The sequence below is a fragment of the Thunnus maccoyii genome, chromosome 9 (assembly GCF_910596095.1).
Source record: "Thunnus maccoyii chromosome 9, fThuMac1.1, whole genome shotgun sequence".
NCBI classification, from domain to species: domain Eukaryota; kingdom Metazoa; phylum Chordata; class Actinopteri; order Scombriformes; family Scombridae; genus Thunnus; species Thunnus maccoyii.
Window position 1 is genome coordinate 7,266,329 of NC_056541.1, and position 8,502 is coordinate 7,274,830.

Sequence of the window (8,502 nt, forward strand, 5' to 3'; positions counted from 1 at the left end):
TTATATTTTTGTCATTTTTTCCTAACAAAACAGCTTCATACTACAGCTGCAGTAAACCTACATCAAAGGGACGTATTATGCTTTTTTTTCTGGTTTTCTATTATTTATATACTGTTATGGTGTTAAATATCATGTTAAACATGGTCAAAATTCCAAAACATGAGGTTGACGTGTGTAGAAATGCTCCTTAAAGGTCAAAAGATTCAACCTGCATTGATGGTTTTTTGTATCTTTCCATGAGCTGATGAGCTTGTCCTGCATGCCAATTGCTAAGGTTTTTTCATCTTGTTTGCATCGTTCACACTCATATTTTGGATAAGACCAAGGCTCAAACATGTACAGACGCATCTAGTGAAGAACCAGAAAAGATAGTAAAATCCTACTACCACTGTTCATGGTTATGGAAGCAAACCAATCAAAACAAAGATGTCAGGCAAAGCTATTCCAGTTGAGCCCATATAGACCTTGAAATGTGAAGAATATGTCTCCTTTGATGTAGGTTTACTGCAGATGTAGCATGCTTTTATCTGACCTGCAAAATACCAACAGCAACAACAACAAAACTTTGTGGCAGTATGGGAGACAAAGGATATCTTCAGCTCAGCAAGGTGTTGTAAAAATTATCATTACACTGTGTATGAGTGTTACTATTTTATTTAGATCATGATGAATTATTCCTGTCTTGTACTGCAACTCTGCAACATCAGACTTATCAGCTAAGATTAAAGGACGTTCAGCATCATATTTGTAAAGAGGAAGATGTATAAATTAAAATTCCTTGAAGACAGGATGAGACATGTAATCTGGGGATCAGTTAGGCAAGATGGCTCCTGGACAGGAGAACTGAAAACAGACATGACATTATCAATAAGTCTGTATTTGATAGATTAAGAAAAGAACTGTAACGCCCACTTAAGGTGTATAAAACCTTGTTGTAAGTGCTCCACTGGGAGCCTTTTTCTTTGTAACCTCATCCTGTGTGTTGCATTGTGAAACGCTTCTTCTTGTACAAGAAAATAAATTCTGTTAAATTTTGATACTTCGGCTCAGGTCTCTACTGTTTAATGGTCATTATTAAGAAATTTTTTTAACATTTTGGCGCCCAACATGGGGCCCCAACAGCTGATCTCCTCAAAAGGCACCGGACCTGAGAAAGGCCTTACAAGAACACAACCAAAGACCTTCCCCATGGAGTTTTTAAAACCCCGTTTTGGCAGAGAAGGCCAGGACCGGCTGAGAGAGGAGACAGTGACGGGGTTGATCAAGGAGACGGACCAAAGGACTCAGCAAAAAAAGGGTATGTTAAATTTTAATTACTGATCAGTTAAATCTAAGTCAGGGATACCTAGGTCAGAGATTTAGAAGTGATACCTAAGTCAGGGACTTAGAAGGTATTCCTAGGTCAGGGACTTGGAAGTGATACCTAAGTCAGGGACTTAGAAGGGATACCTAGGTCAGAGATTTAGAAGTGATACCTAAGTCAGGGACTTAGAAGGGATACCTAGGTCAGAGATTTAGAAGTGATACCTAAGTCAGGGACTTAGAAGGGATACCTAGGTCAGGGACCTAGAAGGGATACCAAAGTCAGGGACTTAGAAGCTAATGTCTTTGGATTGACAATTGGAAAAACTAATCCCTCAGGCCTGAGTAAACAAAAGACATCTAGAGAAATCAGGGACTTCGCAGGATAGTGTTATTTGTGAGTCTGGGACTCGACAAATAATACTCGGAGTCTGGGACTCTAGGGAGTCCAGGACTCCGGTAAAATCATGATTTAGTGTTTGTTTAAATTTATACCTAAATATATTATACATATATAATCTATATATATATATATATCATAAGTGTTTTGATTAAAGGGTCTTATTGAATATGATAATTATTAACAGTGTCTCAGTGAAATGAGTCTGGGGACTGGAAACCTAACAACAAAGTCAAGGTGTCAACAAAGGTCTATATATTTCACTGATCAGACCAGTTGCTTGGGTGAACTCCATACAAACTGGTTGGCTGTTAAGGGGAAAACAAGGCAATTAAATAGCTTTACCACATACAAAAAAAAGGGAGAGGCCTCTACAATGGGTAACTGTTGTAGCTGTAAAAAACCACGAGCAGAGAAATATGGTAGAGACGCCAAACTCATGAAACTACTGCATCCTGATAATGTTAAATATCTCAAGATATGGCAAGAAAAGTATGATTTTGTAGGAAAACTAGATGTAGAAGCTTGTGAAGAATAAGTGAAAGCAATCTCAGAAAGAACAAAAGGGAAAAAGGGGAAGTCAAAGAAAGAAGGCCTGTTACAGGCCAAATTATTGCTGGTAAAAGCAAAAGCCGGACAAACTGGCTGTCAGAAAAGAAAGAGCGAAGAGGAAGAAAGGGTAGATCAAAAGAGGGCATAGATAAGTGACAAGAAGCTCAACAGAATAGAGGTGAAAATAACAACATATCTCCTGTCCTATAATCTGCATGAGACCAACAGGATGATAGCTATGTGCCATGTGGGTTCAGTCCGGATCCTCCGCCTTACCCTGAACCTTGACCACCTCCTCCTCCTCCACCGCCAACTGCTCCACCTCCGCCTCCCGCCTTCTCACCCCACAACCCCTTCAGGAAGGTTAACATCACCCCAAGGGAAGGAGAGACGCTAATGATAATGATGACACTGATGAAAGAAGCAGATGTGTGCTACAATTGTGGCAAACCTGGACAGCAGAGCTCCAAAGAAGTTGTGGAGAGAGAGAGGAGGGCGATGAGGGAGAAGAAGGAAAGGAGGAGCAGAACCCAGGCAAAGAGGACAGGAAAGAAATCATTCTATGTGTTTAAACCAGGTTAACCAGTGTTTTAACCAGGTTATGCACCCACACCGACACACACACACACACACACACACACACATTAGTAGATAGGGAGACAGAGCTAAATTAAATCCTATTGTTACAAACAGCTGCAATTTTACTATCACAGGAAGGGACTAAACCATGGATAGTATTAAAGGTACAGGGAAATCAATAACATTTTTATGTGATTCTGGAGCTTGCCGACAGTTGTGCGATGTAACAAAACAGGGACAGATTTTCCCCTAAAACCAAATGGCGGTTTAGGGGTTAGATCAGCCACAGGACATGTGACTGTTGAACCATTAACTGAACCTCTAAAAACAAAAGATCCCAAAACAAACAAAAACATATATGCCTCAGTGGTAATATCACGAAATTAGGGATAGCTGTAGTACCAGATCAAAATGGCTCTAGTATGAAAGCATGCCAAGTTAACAACCGACAGTGATGAAGAGGATGACACAGAAACATTTGTGCGTGAATGACTGACATGAAATTACTAGTACAGTTTGGATTTAGTTCAAACTGGGCCAGGAAATATAACTCAGGCGCTAATGAAATTGGTAAAAGATGGCATTCCTCCAGCTGAAATAAAAAATATTGAAATCTCACACTTCAGGAGATGACTTAATCTCACAGGGAAACTGGAAGGCAGATGAGGAAGTGAAAGCAGCTGCTGCCAGACAAGAATACCAAGACATATACACAGCTGAGCAAATTACACACATTGATCATGACATTTTAAAAGATATGCAACAAAGCTCACCCGACTTTGCAGCAGTATTGACGCATGGATTAAGCCATACGTCAACAGGAGGGATGTATGAACGAATAAACAAAATATATATAACCTATGGATTCTAAAATTATGCAAAAAATTTTTGTGCATCATGTCTAGTGTGTGGAAAACAGAATGTTCAAGGTAGATTGAGGCCAAGGTCAGGCAGGATGCCCGATGCACAATACCCGTTTCACACAGTATGCATGGATTTCATTGAATTGAATAAATGTGAAAACAAAAAATACTGCCTAGTAATCATAGACTTACATTCAAAATGGATTGAAGTCATCCCAGCAGTAAGGAATGATGCAGTAACAGTAACCAAAGCCCTAGCGACACACATTGCACCAAGATTTGGGTTTCCAGAAATCATATATAGTGATAATGGACCTCATTTCAGAAATGATGTAATTGCTAAACTGAGTGAACTATTTTCCATCAAAATGAAATATCATTGTTCTTATCACTCACAGTCAGCAGGATTAGTGGAAAGAGCAAATGGTACAATCAAAGCTCAGGAAAGCCATGGAAGAGACAGGGAAAGGATAGTTAACCTGTTTGCCAGCAGTAATGCTAAGCCTACACATACAACCTAATAATACAGGACTATCACCTTTTGAAATCTTATACGGTAGACCCTACAGACTACCTTTGATTAACCTAAAGGGAGATGACACTGAATTAACAGAAACAATTGTAGATTATATGAGCAAGATGTTGAAAAACAAGGAGACTATGTCTACAGTCCTCTCACCCACAGAGCCACCAAATTGGAAACCATTGTTAGTACAGGTTCAAAGAGTGGTAGAAACCGAGGAAGGATTACACTCTCCAAAAGAGAAAGAGAAAAAAAAAGAGAGACCTGGGAAGAACTAAAAGTTTTGTTAAGAAATAAAGGTAGAGACTGAACGGAAAAGGAGCCATTGGGGAAGTTAATGTGGGAAAAAGAGAAGGAGTATGAGGCAGAAATAAAACAGGCAGAGGAGGGAGAAGAGAAGGCAAGTATAATACAGAAGGGTAAGTGGAGGAAGATAAGGAAAGCATTAGAGGAACAGAAGAGACAGTGGATGAAGAGAGCTCTGAACTGGCAGGGCATAAGACACCAAATGAGAGAAAAAACTGAAAAAGCAGACAGACAGTCAGAAAAGGGGGAGTCAAAAGGGGGCCTTCCCCCTGTCAACCCTCCTCCTTACTCCCCCACTCAGTCAACAGCCCCTCCCCACAGACCAGCAGCCATGGTACAGGATGGATGATGAAGCTGTTCCACATGTCTCTCTGGCTCTTCACCCTGAACATGAAGCTAGGGAGCTGGGGGGCATGGTCAAAAGAGCTGTGCAGTCCACAGATTGGCAGAACACCCAAATACCCTCAGTTAGTTTTTCACAATCTAGCAACACATACAGGGTAAAAGTCACCGCTGTTGATCATTGTCTGTTAGAGGCAACGCAAATTTCTAGACATCATGGCAGGGAAAAAACAGACCATCCGGCTGCGGCAGGTGTAATTGAAACCATGCCATCACACTTGTGGGCTCAGGGGCCAACGGATGTTGGCTTTGTGGATTGTCAACCTATCACATTCTCTGTTAAAACACTCAAACCTATTTGGCTCAACCAATACCCCCATAAACTACAAGCTGAGGGAGGAATTGCTGATACCATAGAAGGATTATGGTCCCAGGGAGTGTTAGAACTCTCCTCCTAAGAATGGAATACTCCAATTCTGCCAGTTGAGAAGAAAGGTACAGGTAAATACCGCATGGCGCATGACCTCAGGGCAATCAATAACATCCTGTTGACACCCACCGTCCCTGTACCTAACCCCTATGTCGCTTTAACTAACCTGTCTCCTGAACATTCCTGGTTCACCTGCATTGACTTAGCTAATGCATTCTTCTGTCTTCCCCTAGCAGAGGAATGTAGAGACATTTTCTCTTTCACATACAGAGGACAACAGCTCAGGTACACCAGATTACCACAGGGGTTCGCCCTCTCGCCCGGTCTGTTCAATCAAGTACTCAAAGACATATTACCCACCTGTCTGCTGCCGGAAAGTGTAACACTCGTTCAGTACGTTGACGACCTCCTGTTAGCAGCACCAACTGCCCTCTCCTGTTTGGAGGCCACGCGTGTAGTGCTTCTTCATATGACAAAGCATGGGTTCAAAGTCAGTAGAACTAAATTACAGGTGGTCAGGAAACAGGTCTCCTTCTTAGGACGAGTTATCTCACAAAAAGGTGCAGGCCTCTCGCTCGCATCGTGCTAACATACTTCACCACCAACAGCCTCGTACAGTCAAAGACATGCTGTCGTTCCTTGGTCTGACCGGATACAGCAGACATTATATCCCCGATTACAGAGGGCTTATGCAGCCCTTGCGAAACACTATAAAAGAGGCTGGGATGCGTAATCTCTCAGCTCCCATAAATTGGACATTAGAGGCCGAAGAAGCGTTCATCAACATCAAACAGTCTCTGGCGGCTGCAGCAGACTTGGCGACACCAGATTACACTGCACCCTTCCATTTGGATGTTTCTGGAACAGGGAAAGTAGTGAATGGCGTCCTGTTCTAGAAAAAAGGGGGAGGTAGACAGGTATTAATGTACGCCAGTGTCATGCTAGATAACATGGAACAAAGACATCCCACATGTACACAATATGCGGCCGGGTTGGCAAAACTGATTCAAAAGACAGCTCACATAGTGATGGGACACAGTTTACAAGTACTGACAACACACGACGTAGTAGCCTACATCAATTCACAAGCATTTACCCTCACATCACTGCGCCAACAAAAATTAAGCAAAATACTCGATGCTCCAAACATTACATACACACATGAAGGCATCAATATGGCAGATAGAATAGGGACTGGAGAACCACACAGGTGTATAGAGGGTCTGGGTAGAGCTTAAACCTAGAACAGACCTGCAGGCAGAAGCCATAGAAGGGGGAAGGAACTACTACACAGATGGGTGCTGTTACAGAGATGAAAAAGAGGGACTCAAAGCAGCATACGCTGTAGTGGAGGAGCAGGAAAGAGCGTTTCAGGTGAGAGTAGCAGGGACAACAATCAGCACAAAGAGCAGAAATTAGGGCGCTAATCGAAGCTCTGAAAGCAGGAGAGGGAGAAATTGTTTAATATTTATACGGATTCAGCATATGCAACAGGAGCTGTGCATGTAGAACTGGGACAGTGGCTGAGAGCAGGGTTCCTGACAGCCACCAACAAACCAATAAAGCATGAAGAGGAGATGAAAGAATTAGCGGAAGCCTTAATGTTACCATCTCAGGTGGCGGTGATCAAGTGCAAAGGCCATGATGCCAGTAGAGGCCAGGTAGCACGAGGAAATGCAGCAGCAGACAGGCCTGCGAAAGAGGCCACCGGATATACTGACAGGGCAATGTTAGTAAGAACAGAAGACGAGGAAAGGTTAGACATGAGTCTAGAAAACGTCTCCAAGATGCAGAAACAAGCCTCGCCACAAGAGAAAATCATGTGGAAGGCAAGGGGGGGGGGGAGAAAGATGGGGTATGGAGAAACACTGATGGAAGGTTAATTCTGCCCCCTGGTATGAGAAGCACCGCTCTAGAGGAAGCCCATGGGGTAGGTCATGTAGGAGTAACTCAGATAATGAGAAATCTGAAACATTGGTGGCACCCATTTATGAAAGAAATGGCAAAAGAAATGATACAGACATGCAAAGTGTGTAGCAGACATAACCCCAGAACCACCATTAAACCAGAAACAGGAAGGTACCCTTTGATTACTCAAGCAGGTAAAGAGATTGTTATCGACTATACAGATATGATTGAAACGCACAAAGGGTATTGGTATGTACTCGTGTGTGGATGCCTATACAGGTTGGCCAGAGGCAATTCCTACAAAGAAAGAAGACAGTCAATCAGTAGTGAAATTCTTGATCAATCAGTACATACCAAGACATGGGTTCCCCGAAAAGATAAGATTCGATAATGGGACCCACTTCAAAAATCAAGACCTACAAAAAGTAGAAAGACTGCTTGGTCTAAAACACGCTTTCGGTACCGTGTACCACCCCCAGTCTCAGGGAAAGGTAGAGCGAATGAATCAGACTGTAAAAACACGGTTGGCCAAAATATGCGATCAGACAAAACTCAACTGGGTTGATGCCCTGCCACTAGCCTTAATGTCCATCAGAGCATCAGTTAACCAGGGTACGGGGCACACACCATTTGAGCTACAGACCGGTAGGATGTTTCCAGATCCTGGGGAAAGAATGATAGGAGTAGCAGAAACTGAGAACATAATACCCGCCAGGACCTACTTTAATGATCTCCAAGCTTTGCTTTCAGAATACTCCACCCAGGTCCTCCAGAAGAATCAGGGCCAAGAGAGAGCAGAGGTGGTGCCCACGGCTGACTGGGTTCGGTTGAGAGTCATCAAACGAAAGTGGTCGGAGCCAAGGTGGACTGGCCTGTATCGAGTCACCGAGAGGACATCCCACGCGGTCTGCTTGCAGGGTAAAGGAGACACCTGGTTCCATTGGAGCCAATGCACAGCAGCAGAGGAGCCCAGGAGGTCGCCGAGACAGGTCCAGGGGGACCTGTTGAACCAGAGCTCAGGACCGGTTGGTCCTGAGACCAAGCTTTCCGAGAAAGGGGCAGAATAATCCCCTGGGAAGCTCCGTGGAGGCGTAGGGCAGTCTACCCCTACGTCCCGAAGAGGAGAGGTCACTCACCATCTGACCAACAACAAGAAGGCGAGTAGAAGGTCTGGCCGAGCAATTGGCACCAACTTCATTAATGGCAGTGCAAAATCGTATGGCATTGGACATGGTCCTGGCAGAAAAAGGGGGCGTTTGTTTTATGTTCGGAGATGTTTTATGTTTACGTGCTGCAA

General features: G+C 43.4%; 1 pseudogene; it reads left to right on the forward strand.

Annotated features, from left to right (window-relative positions):
• The first annotated feature begins 1,107 nt into the window (after positions 1 to 1,107).
• On the forward strand, positions 1,108 to 8,272 carry LOC121903790 (annotated as a pseudogene).
• Positions 8,273 to 8,502: the final 230 nt, after the last annotated feature.